Source organism: Panthera uncia, chromosome X (assembly GCF_023721935.1).
Source record: "Panthera uncia isolate 11264 chromosome X, Puncia_PCG_1.0, whole genome shotgun sequence".
NCBI lineage: Eukaryota > Metazoa > Chordata > Mammalia > Carnivora > Felidae > Panthera > Panthera uncia.
The window spans coordinates 58,787,199-58,802,416 of NC_064817.1; positions in this window are offsets into that span (position 1 = coordinate 58,787,199).

Sequence of the window (15,218 nt, forward strand, 5' to 3'; positions counted from 1 at the left end):
AAAAATCTCCCAACAAATAAGAGTCCAGGACCAGATGGCTTCCCAGGGGAGTTCTACCAGACGTTTAAAGCAGAGATAATACCTATCCTTCTCAAGCTATACCAAGAAATAGAAAGGGAAGGAAAATTTCCAGACTCATTCTACGAAGCCAGTATTCCTTTGATTCCTAAACCAGACAGAGACCCAGTAAAAAAAGAGAACTACAGGCCAATATCCCTGATGAATATGGATGCAAAAATTCTCAATAAGATACTAGCAAATCGAATTCAACAGCATATAAAAAGAATAATTCACCATATCAAGTGGGATTCATTCCTGGGATGAAGGGCTGGTTCAACATTCGCAAATCAATCAACGTGATACATCACACTAATAAAAGGAAAGAGAAGAACCATATGATCCTCTCAATCGATGCAGAGAAGGCCTTTGAGAAAATTCAGCATCCTTTCTTAATAAAAACCCTTGAGAAAGTCGGGATAGAAGGAACATACTTAAAGATCATAAAGGCCATTTATGAAAAGCCCACAGCTAACATCATCCTCAATGGGGAAAAACTGAGAGCTTTTTCCCTGAGATCAGGAACACGACAGGGATGCCCCCTCTTACGGCTGTTGTTGAACATAGTGTTGGAAGTTCTAGCATCAGCAATCAGACAACAAAAGGAAATCAAAGGCATCAAAATTGGCAAAGATGACGTCAAGCTTTTGCTTTTTGCAGATGACATGATACTATACATGGAAAATCCGACAGACTCCACCAAAAGTCTGCTATAACTGATACATGAATTCAGCAAAGTTGCAGGATACAAAATCAATGTACAGAAATCAGTTGCATTCTTATACACTAACAATGAAGCAACAGAAAGACAAATAAAGATACTGATCCCATTCACAATTGCACCAAGAAGCATAAAATACCGAGGAATAAATCTAACCAAAGATGTAAAAGGTCTGTATGCTGAAAACTATAGAAAGCTTTTGAAGGTAATTGAAGAAGATATAAAGAAATGGAAAGTCATTCCGTGCTCATGGATTGGAAGAATAAATATTGTCAAAATGTCAATACTACCCAAAGCTATCTACACATTCAATGCAATCCCAATCAAAATTGCACCAGCATTCTTCTCGAAACTAGAGCAAGCAATTCTAAAATTCATATGGAACCACAAAAGGCCCCAAATAGCCAAAGTAATTTTGAAGAAGAAGACCAAAGCAGGAGGCATCGCAATCCCAGACTTTAGCCTCTACTACAAAGCTGTCATCATCAAGACAGCATGGTATTGGCACAAAAACAGACACATAGACCAATGGAATAGAATAGAAACCCCAGAACTTGACCCACAAACGTATGGCCAACTCATCTTAGACAAAGCAGGAAAGAACATCCAATGGAAAAAAGACAGTCTCTTTCACAAATGGTGCTGGGAGAACTGGACAGCAACATGCAGAAGGTTGAAACTAGACCACTTTCTCACACCATTCACAAAAATAAACTCAAAATGGATAAAGGACCTGAATGTGAGACAGGAAACCATCAAAACCCTAGAGGAGAAAGCAGGAAGAGACCTCTCTGACCTCAGCTGTAAGAATCTCTTACTCGACACATCCCCAAAGGCAAGGGAATTAAAAGCAAAAATGAACTATTGGGACCTTATGAAGATAAAAAGCTTCTGCACAGCAAAGGAAACAACCAACAAACTAAAAGGCAACCAACAGAATGGGAAAAGATATTTGCAAATGACATATCAGAAAAAGGGCTAGTATCCAAAATCTATAAAGAGCTCACCAAACTCCACACCCGAAAAACAAATAACCCAGTGAAGAAATGGGCAGAAAACATGAATAGACACTTCTCTAGAGAAGACATTCGGATGGCCAACAGGCACATGAAAAGATGCTCAACGTCGCTCCTCATCAGGGAAATACAAATCAAAACCACACTCAGATATCACCTCACGCCAGTCAGAGTGGCCAAAATGAACAAATCCGGAGACTACAGATGCTGGAGAGGATGTGGAGAAACGGGAACCCTCTTGCACTGTTGGTGGGAATGCAAATTGGTGCAGCCACTCTGGAAAGCAGTGTGTAGGTTCCTCAGAAAATTAAAAATAGACCTACCCTATGACCCAGCAATAGCACTGCTAGGAATTTACCCAAGGGATACAGGAGTACTGATGCATAGGGGCACTTGTACCCCAATGTTTATAGCAGCACTCTCAACAATAGCCAAATTATGGAAAGAGCCTAAATGTCCATCAACTGATGAATGGATAAAGAAACTGTGGTTTATATACACAATGGAATACTACGTGGCAATGAGAAAGAACGAAATATGGCCCTTGGTAGCAACGTGGTTGGAACTGGAGAGTGTGATGCTAAGTGAAATAAGCCATACAGAGAAAGACAGATACCATATGGTTTCACTCTTATGTGGATCCTGAGAAACTTAACAGAAACCCATGGGGGAGGGGAAAGAAAAAAAAAGAGGTTAGAGTGGGAGAGAGTCAAAGCATAAGAGACTCTTAAAAACTGAGAACAAACTGAGGGGTGCTGAGGGGTGGGAGGGAGGGGAGGGTGGGTCATGGGAATTGAGGAGGGCACCTTTTGGGATGAGCACTGGTTGTTGTATGGAAACCAATTTGACAATAAATTTCATATATTGAAAAAAGTAAATAAAAAATTAAAAAACAACTGAGAACAAACTGAGGGTTGATGGGGGGTGGGAAGGAGGGGAGGGTGGGTGATGGGTATTGAGGAGGGCACCTTTTGGGATGAGCACTGAGTGTTTTATGGAAACCAGTTTGACAATAAATTTAATATATTGAAAAAAAAAAGAATAAACCATCTCAAAAAGTCAAAAAAGAATACTGTATCCAGAGAAGCTATCATTGAGGATAGAAAGAGAGAAAAATTTTCCCAAACAAAAATTAAAGAAGTGTATGACCACTAAATGAGCCCTGCAAGAAATGTTAAAGGGGACTCTGAGTGAAAAGGTTAGACCAAAAGTATCAAAGGAAAGAAAGCATCTAACAAAATCTCCAGAAACAATATCAAAATACATAATAAAATGGCAATAAATACATATCTATCAATAATTACTTTGAATGTAAATAGCTAAATGCTCCAATCAAAAGATAGCGTGTCAGAATGGACAAAAAAACAAGACGTATCTATATGTTGTCTACAGGAGACTCATTTTATTTTATTACTGTTTTTCGTTTTGAGAGGAACTTTTTAATTTTATATAATTTCACAATTATATAAAATTTACAAAAAAAGAAAAGGAACTTACATGTACTCTCTATTTTAGCTGAGTGTTTACATTTTGCCTTATTTGTTTTTTTTTTAATTTAATGTTTATTTCTGAGAGCTAGAGAAAGAGAGAGAGAGAGAGAGAGAGAGGTAGAGCGTGAGTAGGGGAGGGGAAGAGAGAGAGGGAGACACAGAATCTGAAGCAGATTCCAGGCTCTGAGCTGTTAGCACAGAGCCCGATGCGGGGCTCAAACTCATGAACTGTGAATCATGACCTTAGCAGAAGTCAGACACTTAACCAACTGAGCCACCTAGGCGCCTCTGCCTTATTTGTTTTAATACACACATAAACATAAACACACACACATTAAAACTATTCAAGTGGGGGCGCCTGGGTGGCTCAGTCGGTTGGGCGGCCGACTTCGGCTCAGGTCACGATCTCGCGGTCCGTGAGTTCGAGCCCCACGTCGGGCTCTGTGCTGACAGCCTGGAGCCTGTTTCGGATTCTGTGTCTCCCTCTCTCTGACCCTCCCCCGTTCATGCTCTGTCTCTCTCTGTCTCAAAAATAAATAAACGTTAAAAAAAATAAAAAAAAAACTATTCAAGTGTAAGTTGGAGACATCATGACCTTTCATCAATCACCAAATACTTCAGTGTATATTTCCTAACAACCCACCAGTTGTAGATCTTTTGATGACTTTTTTTGTTAACTAATGACTAATTTTGTTAACATACAGTGTAGTCTTGGCTTCAGGAGTAGAATCCAGTGATCCATCACTTACATATATCACGCAGTGCTCATCCCAACAAGTGCCTTCCTTAGTGCCCATCACCCATTTTTTACCCCCTTACCCCCAATCAACCCTCAGTTTTTCTCTGTATTTGAGTGTCTCTTATAGTTTATTTCCCTCTCAGTTTTATCTTATTTTTCCTTCTCTTCCACTATGATCACCTGTTAAGTTTCTCAAAATCCACAAACGAGTGAAACTATGTGTTATCTGTCTTTCTCTGACTTCTTTCTCTTAGCATAATACCTTCCATTTTATTGACGTTGTTGCAAATGGCAAGATTTCATTCGTTTTCATCACCAAATAGTATTCCATTGTGTATATATAGAAAGAAAGAGAGAGAAAAATGAAGACACAGTCTCTTAATTATAGAGAACAAACTGATGTTTATCAGAGGGGTGGTGAGTGGGAGAATGGGTTAAATAGGTGGCGGGAAGTAAGGAGTGCTTTTGTAGTGATGAGAAGCAGGTGATGTATGGAACTGTTGAATCACTGTATTGTACACATCAAAGTAACATAACACTGTTAACTAACTGGAACTAAGATAAAAAAGTTTGGGGCGCCTGGATGGCTCAGTCAATTAAGTGTCCAACCTAGTCTCAGGTCATCATCTTGCAGGTCATGAGTTTGAGCCCCACATCGGACTCTCTGTCAGGGCAGAGCCCACTTTGGATCTTCTGTCTCCCTCTCCCTCTGTCCCTCCCTCCCTCTCTCTCAAAAATAAATAAACATTTAAAAAACTCTTCAAACAAACAGCCCTGCCTGCTAGTCTCTTCTTGCTTGTTGCTTAGGTTCATAGCTTTTTACATGGTCCCAGTCAGGTAATTTAGTGAAGAGGGCCAGAAGTTACACTCAGCAGTGGCTAGGACTATGAATTAGCTTTCTTGCCTGAGAAAAGCAAGAAAGCCAGAATCAAGCACCTTCTCAGGTGTTCTTGGTCAGGCTTTCTGGTCAGAAAGGGCCAAGAGATACACTCAGCAGTGTTGACATTGGAAATTATCTCCCTGGGGCGCCTGGGTGGCTCAGTCGGTTGGGCAGCTGACTTCGGTTCAAGTCATGATCACACAGTTTGTGAGTTTGAGCCCCACGTCAGGCTCTGTGCTGACAGCTCAGAGCCTGGAGCCTGCTTCAGATTCTGTCTCTGTCTCTGTCTCTGTCTCTCTCTCTCTCTCTCTCTCTCTGACCCTCCCCCGCTCACACTCTGTGTGTGTGTCTCTTACTAAAAAATAAATAAACATTAAAAAATTTATAAAAAGAAAGAATTATCTCCCCTCCTGGTTGAATAGTAAAAGAGCTCCAAGCCATGTGAGACTCTTTGCTTGTTGTCTTGATTCAAGCCAAACTGCACCCCAAATTCTCTGGCTGAACTATGCCACTGGCTTTGTAGTATGTTTAATTTAGGTCTGCGTGCCGTAGTCTCTACTTGAGGATTGCTGAGATATGTAGTTTCTAGGTGTTCTTGTCAGGGTTTCTATTAAGGTGGGGCCAGGAGCTATACTCAGCAGTGGGTGCGCTATGAATTAGCTCCCCTCCTTGGGATTTGGGGGCACACAGTAAGCTCCAGGGTTGGCAAGGATTGTAGTTTGAAAACAAAAATCAGGTAGACCTGTACCCCACTTAATTACCTGGTCATACTACACCATCATCTTGGGTCTGCAGATGAGCAAAGCCACTGGATGGGATTTCTACTTGGGCACTGCAGGTAGGAACTCAGTCTGTCAAGATTGGAACATTGTTATTGCAAACCTCCATCCCCTTCTTCATCACAATCAGATTCCCAGTGTCCCAGTCTTTCGGTTTCCTCCACATTCCCTATGAGATGATACCATAGTAGGATTCCCAAGAATCAATCCACAATGTTGGGGGAGCTAGATGACCACCCTATGCACTTTTTCCCCCATTGGAGGACATGTAGGTTCAGAAGAGAACTCTTAGTATGCTGCCACACCATCCTTGGGGAGGGTTGATGTGATTAGTGTGTACCTATTTCTCTTACTCCTATAATCCAGTATGTCTTGGTCTCTGTAGTGCAGGGTGTGCTTCAGTCTCACCAACGTGATTTAATATGTTTTTACTTGTAAACTAATTTCAATGAATAGTTAATTTTTCTTCTTGTGAGGAGGAAAGAAGTTGAGAACAATCTATATCAACATCTTGATGACATAATTCTCTACAAGTAATTACTTTAAATGTAAATTTATTAACTCCCCAATGAAGACAGAGATGACAAAATGGATGAAAAAATAAGATTCAACTATATAATTAGATTAGAATAGTTTTAGGTTAGAATGATAAGATTCAGTTATATAGTTAGATTGAGAGACAAATAGAATGCAAGTGAACTGATGGAAAAATATATTTCGTGCAAATAGTAGCCAAAAGAATGCTGAAGAGCCATACTCATATCAGATAAAGAAGACTTTTAGTCAAAAATTGTAACAAAGGAAAAAGATGGATTATATATATTGATTAAAGGGTCCATTTATCAATAAGAGGAAAAGGTGTGCATTTCTTTTTTTTAAGTTTTTAATTTTAATTCCAGTTGAGTTAACATATAGTGTTATATTAGTTTCAGATATACAATATAGTAATTCAAAAATTCTATACATTACTCAGTGCTCATAATGATAAGTGTACTCTTTAACCCCTATCATCTATTTCACCCAACCCCCAACCCACCTTCCCTCTGGTAATCATCAGTTTGTTCTCAATAGTTAATAGTCTGTTTCTTGGTTTGCCTCTCTCTTCTCTCTCTCTCTTTTTTCCCTTTGCTCATTTGTTTTGTTTCTTAAATTCCACATATGTGTGAAATGATATAGTATTTGTCTTTATCCGACTAACTTATTTCATTTAGCATTATGCCCTCTAGACCCATCCATGTCATTGCAAATGGAATATTTTATTATTTTTTTATGGCTGAGTAATATATCATTATATATATTTACCACATCTTTATCCATTCATTTAAGAATAGACACTTGGGTTACTTCTATATCTTCTCTATTGTAAATAATGTTGTAATAACCATAGGGATGCATGTATCTTTTCAAATTAATGTTTTCTTTTTCTTTGCATACTCAGTAGTGGAATTACCGGATTACAGGGAACTTCTATTCTTAATTTTTTGAGGAAGCTCCAGACTTTTCACAAGTTTACCACAGTGGCTGCAACAATTTACATTCTAACCAATAGTCCACAAGTTTCCTTTTTTTGTACATTCTTGCCAACATTTCTTATTTCTTGTACTTCTTATTTTAGCCATTGTAAAAGGCATATGACTGTATCTCATCGTAGTTTTGATTTCCATTTCCCTGATAATTAATGATGTTGAGTATCTTTTCATGTGTCTGTTGGCCATATGTGTGTCTTCTTTGAAAAAAAAATGTCTATTCATGCCCTGTGCTCATTTTTAATTGGATTATTTGTTTCGTTGGTGTTGAGTTGTATAAGTTATTTACATATTTTGTATATGAACATCTTATTGGATACATTTGCAAATATCTTGTTCAACTTGGTACATTGTCTTTTTGTTTGTTAAGAACTTCATTTGCTTTACAAAAGATTTTTATTTTGGTGCACTCCTAGTAGTTTAATTTTGCTTTTGTTTTCCTTGCCAAAGCAGATATATGTAGAATAATGTTTCTATGACTCATATCAAAGAGATTACTACCAATGCTTTCTTCTATGAATTTTATGGTTTCGTGTTTCACATTTATGTCTTTAATCCATTTTTAGTTTATTTTTGTGTCTGGTGAAAGAAAATAGTCCAGTTACATTATATGCATATAGTTGTTCTGTTTTCCAAACACCATTTGTTAAAGAGACTATCTTTTCCCCATTGTATATTCTTCCCTCATTTAGTATAGATTAATTGATCATGTAATTGTGGATTTATTTCTGGAGTCTTCATCCTGTTCCATTGATCTATGGGTCTGTTTCTGTGCCAGTGCCATACTGTTTTGGTTACTACAGTTGGTAGTATATCTTGAAATCTTGGATTGGCATATCTCCAGATTTGTTCTTTGTCAAAATTGTTTTGGCTATCTGGGGTCTTTTTTAGTTCCATACAAATTTCAGTATTATTTTTTCTATTTCTGTGAAAAATTCTGTTGATATTTTCATAGGTATTGCATTAAATCTGTAATTACTTTGGGTAGTAAGGACATTTTAACAATGCTTGTTCTTCCAATCCATGGGCATGAAATTTCTGTCCATTTGTTTGTGTCATCTTCAATTTCTTTCATCAGTGTTTTATAGACTTTGGAGTACAGGTCTTTCAGCTCCTTTGTTAAATTTGTTCCTAGATATTTTATGCTTTTCAGTGCAATTTTAAATGGGATTGTTTTTGGGGGCACCTGGATGGCTTAGTCGGTTGAGTGTCTGACTTCAACTCAGGTCATGATATCACAGTTTCTGAGTTCGAGCCCTGCATCGGGCTCTGTGCTGACAGCTCAGAGCCTGGAGCCTGCTTCGGATTCTGTGTCTCCCTCTTTCTCTGCCCCTCCCCTGCTCATGCTCTGTCTCTCTCTCTCAAGAATAAATAAACATTAAAAAATAATAAATACGTAAATACATAAATGGGATTGTTTCTGAAATTTCTCTTTCTGCTACTTCATAAGTAGTGTACACAAATTTCTGTATATTAACTTTGTATTCTAAGAACTTTATGAATTTATTTATGAGTTCTGTTTTTTTGTTGTTGAAGTCTTCAGGGTTTTCTATATATAGAATCAGATCATCTGCAAATAGTGAACGTTTTACTTCTTCCTTACCAATTTAGATGTCTTTATTTATTTTTCTTGTCTGATTGCTGGGCTTATTACTTCTTGTACTATGGTGAATAAAATGCTGAAAGTGTACATTTCTGTCTTATTCTTTTTAAAAAGTTTTTAAATGTTTATTTTTGAGAGAGAGATAGAGTGCGAGCACGGGAGGGGCACACAGAAAGGAGGACACAGAATCCTGAGAAGGCTTCAGGCTCTGAGCTGTTGGTACAGAGCCCAATGCAAGACTCAAACCCACAAACTGGGAGATCATGACCTGAGCTGAAGTCAGACCCTTAACTGACTGAGCCACCCAGGTGCCCTGTCTTATTCTTGATCTTAAAGGAAAAGCTGGCAGTTTTTCACCATTGAGTATGATGTTAGGTATGGGTTTTTCATATATGGCCTTTATTATGTTGAGGGGTGTTCCCTCTAAACCTTCTTTATTGATGGTTCTTAATCTGAATTGGTGTTGTATTTTGTCAAATGTATTTTTGAATCTATTTAAGTGATCATATGGTTTTTCTTCTTTCTCTTGTTAATGAGATATATCATGCTGATTGATTTCTGAATATTATACAGCCCAGTCTTCCCAGAATAAATCCTAATGAACTGGGGGGAATTATTTTTTAAATATTTGTTGAATTTGGTTTGTTTATATTTGCTGAAGTTTTCTGCATCTATGTTTATCAGAGATATTGAACTGTAGTGTTTGGATTGTTTGTTTTTTCATAGTGTCCTTACCTGGATTTGGTATCAGGGTAATGCTAGCCTTTTAGGATTCGTTTGAAATCAGTGTTCTTTATGTTTGGTCAAATTCACCTGCAAATATTTCTGATCCTGGTCTTTTGTTTCTTGGGAGTTTTTTATTACTGATTAAATTTCATTGTTGGTAATTTGTTCAAATTTTCTATTTTTTCCTCATTCATTTTTGGAAGGTTATGTGTGTTTAGGAATTTATGCATTTCTTCTAGGTTATTCAAGTTGCATATATTTTTCATAATATTTTCTCATAATATTTCGCATTTCTGTGGTATTGGTTGTTATTTCTCCTCCTTAATTTCTGATTTTATTTATTTTATTTTTTTTAATTTTTTTAATGTTTATTTATTTTTGAGACAGAGAGAGCATGAACTGGGGGAGGGTCAGAGAGAGAGGGAGACACAGAATCTGAAGCAGGCTCCAGGCTCTGAGCTGTCAGCACAGAACCCGACGCGGGGCTTGAACTCACGGACCATTAGATCATGACCTGAACCGAAGTCGGACGCTTAACCGACTGAGCCACCCAGGCGCCCCAGATTGTATTTATTTTAATCCTCTCTACTTTTGTTGAAGTGTCTGGCTAAACATTTGTTCATCTTTTCAAAGAACCAGATCCTGGTTTCATTGATTGGTTTTATTGGTTTATTTAAGTCTCTATTTCTTTATTTCTGCTCTAATATTTATTATTTCTTTTTCTCTGTCTTTGAGATTTGCTATTTCCTCTTTTATAGCTCTTCTATTTGTAAGTTAAGTTGTTTATTTGAGTTTTTCTTGGTTTTTGAGGTAGACCTGTATTGCTATAATCTTCCCTCTTAGAACAGCTTTTGCTGAATCCCAAATATTGTGGATTGTCGTGTTATAATTTTCACTTGTCTCCATGTATTTTTTTATTTCTTCTTTGATTTCTTGGTTGACCTATCATGACTTAGTAGCATGTTATTTAACCTGCATATGTTTGTGTTCTTTCCAGATTTTTTCTTGTGATTGATTTCTAATTTCATACCATTTTGGTTGGAAAATGTGCATGATATAATTTTAATCTTTTTGAATTTTTGAGAGTTGGTGTTTTGGCCTAAAATGTGATCTATTCTGAAGAATATTCCTTGTGCACTTGAAAAAATGTGTACTCTGCTGCTTTGGGATGGAATATTCTGAATATACCTGTTATTTCATGTGATGCAATATGTCATTTAAAGCCCATGTTTCCTTGTTGTTCTGTCTGAATAATCTATCCATTGATTAAGTGGGATGCCAATGTTTCCTATTATTATTGTATTGCTGTCAATTTTCTCCTTTGTTTGTTAATAGTCTTTGTATATTTAGGTGCCTCATGTTGGATTCATAAATATTTGCAATTGTTATGTTCTCTTGTTGGATTGTTCCCTTTGTCATTATGTAGTATCCTCTTTGTTGTTAACATCTTTGTGTGTACAGCTTTTTAATTTAATATAAGTATTGCTGCCCCAGTTCTTAATTCACTTTTATTTGCATGGAATATCTTTTTCCATCTCTTCATTTTTAGTACATGTATCTTTAGGTCTGAACTGAGTTTCTTCTGGGCAGCATACAAATGGGTCTCATTATTTTATCCATTCTACTACCCTATGTTTTTTTTATCAGATCATTTATACCACTTCAATTTAAATTTATTATTGATAGTTTTGAAATTTTGCTTATTTTTTAATTTCTGGTTGTTTTTCTAGCATTTTTCTGTTCCTTTCTTCTTCCTCTTTTTCTTTGTGATTGATGTCTCTCCGTTATGTTATTTTTGGCTTTCTTTATCTTTTTTTGTGAGTGTTTATCATAGGCTATGGGTTTGTGGTTCCCATGAAGTTCATATGTAACATTTTAAGTGTGTAGCAGTCTATATTAAGTTGATAGTTATTTAAGTTCAAACACAATCTTTAAAACATTTCTTTTTTACTCCCCTCTCCATGTTTTATGTACATGTTGTCATATTTTACATCTTTTCATTAATAATTTTCTTATGACTATTTATGGTTTTTTTCTTTCCACTTAAGGGATTCCTATTAACATTTTTTCTAAGGTCAATTTAATGGTGATAGAGTTCTTTAACATCTGTTTGGGAAATTCTTGATCTCTCCTTCAGTTCTGAATGATAACCTTGTTGTGTTGAGTATTCTTGATTGTAGGTTTTTTTCCCTCTTGGCACTTTGTTACCATGTCACTCCTTTCCTACAAAGTTTCTGTTGGAAAATCAGCTGATACCCTTATGAGTATTTCATTGTATATAACGTTTTTGCTTCTCTCTTACTTCTTTAATATTCTCTCTTCATCTTTAATCTGTGACATTTTAATTATCATGTGTTGTGGTGTGGACCTCTTTGGGTTCATCTTGTTTAGAACTCTGTCCTTCCTGAACCTCGATATCTATTTTTTCCTTAGGGTTTTCAGCTATTAATTCTTCAAATAAGCTTTATACCTCTTTCTCCATCTCTATTTTCCTCCTCCTCCTTCTTCTTCTTCTTCTTCTTCTTCTTCTTCTTCTTCTTCTTCTAGTACACCTATGATACAAATGTTTTTTTCATTTAATGTTTCCCCAATGATCCCTTATCCTATCCTCATTTCAATTTTTGTTGCTGTTGTTGTGTGTGTGTGTTTGTGTCATTATTAGCTGTTCAGTTTTGCTGTTTTGTATTACTCTGTCTTCCAGATAGCTGATTCATTCTTCTGTGTCTGTTAATCTACTGTTATTTCCTTGTCATATATTTTTCATTTCAGTTATTATATTCTTCAACTCTGATTGTTTCTTTTTAATATATTTATTAATTTTTTGCTGAAGCTATTTATTTTCATCTATTCTTTACTCTAGTCCAGTGAGCATTCCTACAACCATTACTTCAAACTCTTTACCAGGCATATTGATTATCCATGTTATATTTGTATCTTTTCCTAAGGTTTTGGCTTGTGTCTTCATTTGAGAATATTCCTTGGTTTTCCTTTTCTTTTTTTACTTTGCTTTCTGTGTTTCTGTGGTTTAGCCAAGCAGCTACTGCTCCTAATCTTGAAGGAATGGTTTTGTGCATGGTTATCCCCTTTGTAGACTGTATGTGCCTGGTAACTTTTGCTAGTGGCTGGAGCTGTGGTTAGTATTTGCTGGGGGTAAGGGGTACTCTGTGTTGGAGCTGTCCTAGTGGGATGGTCAAAGCTGAAGTGGGTGTGTGTTGGGTTAGTACTGTGACTCTCCGTGGGAAAGTGTCTGGTGGGACAGCAATAAGCCAGAGTGTGTTCAACCTGAAGGGCCCTGGGGTTCACTGAACAGTTTATGCCCTGGCAAGACAGCTAAAAGTGAACTGGGCATGGGCCAATATGATCCTTGCCCTCTGTGCACCAGGTGCCCTGTAAGCACAGCTGAATCTGATATGGGTACAGGCTATGGGGGGTCCTGGGGCTCTATAAGCAAAGGGCATCCTGGCAGGATAGCTGAAGCAGAAGTGGGTGCCAGCTGGGGAATACTGTGGCTCTCTGCAGAGTTGATATTACTGCTAAAGCTGAAGTGGAGGCAAGCTGGGAGTCTCAGGGCTGTATCTGCTAAAGTCACTTTTGTAGGAAAGCAGAATCTGAAGTAGTTGAAAATGATGGTGTTCTGGGACTTCCATGCAGAGAGTTCCCTGGTGGGGCAGCTGGAACCAAGTTGGGGCATGGGCCAAGGGGTCCCTGGGTGCCCAATGCAGGGGAGTGCCCTGGCAGAACAGCTGTATTTAAAGTGGGCAAGGGTTAGAGAGTGGTACCAGGACTCTTCACTCAGAGGGCATCCTGGCAAGACCACTGGAGCTGAAGTCAGTGCAAGCCTAGGTGTTTCGATAATCTCCATACAGAGTGTTCTTTGGTGGAGCAGGTGAAACTGAGAGGGGGAAAGGGCTGAGAAGCCCTTGGGTGCTTCATGCATAGGGATCCCTGTCAGAACAGCTGAAGTGTGTGCAATCTAGGGTGTCTTGGGATGTCCAGCTAGAGTGTGCCCTGGTGGGGAGACTGGAACTGAGGCAGGCATAGGCTGAAGTTTCTTAGGGTGATCCATTCAAGGAGCACCCAGGTGGGTAGCTAGAGCCAAAGCAGATGTAAACTGAGACATCCCAGAGTGCTCTGCACTGGGGGTGCCCATCTGAAGCTAAATGGTGTGGGCCTAGAGTGTTCTGCATTGATTTTTGCCTGTATTACCTTGGAAGAATGGCTGGGGCTATAGTGAGCACTAAGTGTGTCCTGGGGCCACCTTGGTGGGACAGCTGGGACTGGTGTGGTTTAAGGGCCTCGGGCTCATTAAGGCAATAGGCTGGTTAGGACACCTGAACCGTGCTCCCACCCATGATATCAAGGTAGAGGGAGAATGTAACCTGTGGTTCTCACTAGCTCCTCCAACTCAGCAGTTCCACTGCCATCTTGCAGGTTTCAAAGGCTAGTTCATTTATATTGTAGTTCCTCACTTGAATTATATATTTTTTCTGTGCCCCGGGGTGTCCAGGGCTGGTGTGGACTGGAGGCCCAGTGCTCTCTGACGTGGGAGACCAACTATGGCATCCAGAACCCTGTTCCCATCTGTGCTATAAAGGTGGAAGAAGAGTGTAAACTGTGTGCTCATCAGCCCCTTTAACTTAGAGAGAGTTTCATCAGTTCCCCCACATTTGGCAGGGTTCTAAAGCTGAATCTTTCATATACCAGTTGCTCTTTTAAACTGGGGCTTTTTATCTGTGCCCCAGGCTGATGAATCTTCTCTCAGACCTTGACTACTATTCCTCCCCACTGTGATTCTAAGCTTCAGGGGTGGGGATTCCCTTTGTTACCATGTCTCTATATTTCTTGCCATTCTATCTTTTGTTATGCAGAAGCTGTTCAGTCAGCCCTTAGTTCTTCAGGAGAAATTGCTCTATAAAAAGTTGTTAATTTGGTGTGCCCATGGAGGTAGGGAGTTCAGAATGTTCCTTGTTGCCATCCTGGTCTGAAAATCTCTTTCTATATTCAAAATGTGTACCTATTTACCATATAAATTACTGAAAATGAAGTGTTGAAGTCTCCAATTATGATTTTACATTAATTTTCTTTTCAGATCTATCAGTTTTAGGATTATAAATTTTAAAATTCTGTTTTTGGGTGCATATAGTTAGGTGTGTTATTTTTTTGTATCATAAATGACTCATTTATTTACTTTTTGTTAAATGTTATGTCCCTACTTGTCTCTGATAAAATTCTTTGTTTTGACTACTTTTATGAAATTAATATTGCTACAACAGTTTTATTTTTATATTTTTTATTATTTTTTAACATTTATTTATATTTGAGAGAGAGACAGAGCATGAGCAAGGGGTAGGCAAAGAGAGAGGGAGACACAGAATCTGAAGCAGGCTCCAGGCTCTGAGCTGTCAGTTCAGATCCTGACATAGGGCTCGAACTCATGACTGTGAGATCATGACCTAAGCTGAAGTCAGATGCTTAACCAACTGAACCACCCAGGAATCCCATGGTTTTCTTATTTTAATGTTTATTTATTTATTTTGAGAGAGACAGTGTGCAAGCAGGGGAGAGGCAGAGAGAGAGAAAGTTCCAAGCAGAGTCCATGCTCAGCACAGAGACTGATGTGGGGCTCAATATCACAACTGCAAGATCATGACCTGAACCAGTATCAAGAGTCAGACCTTAAC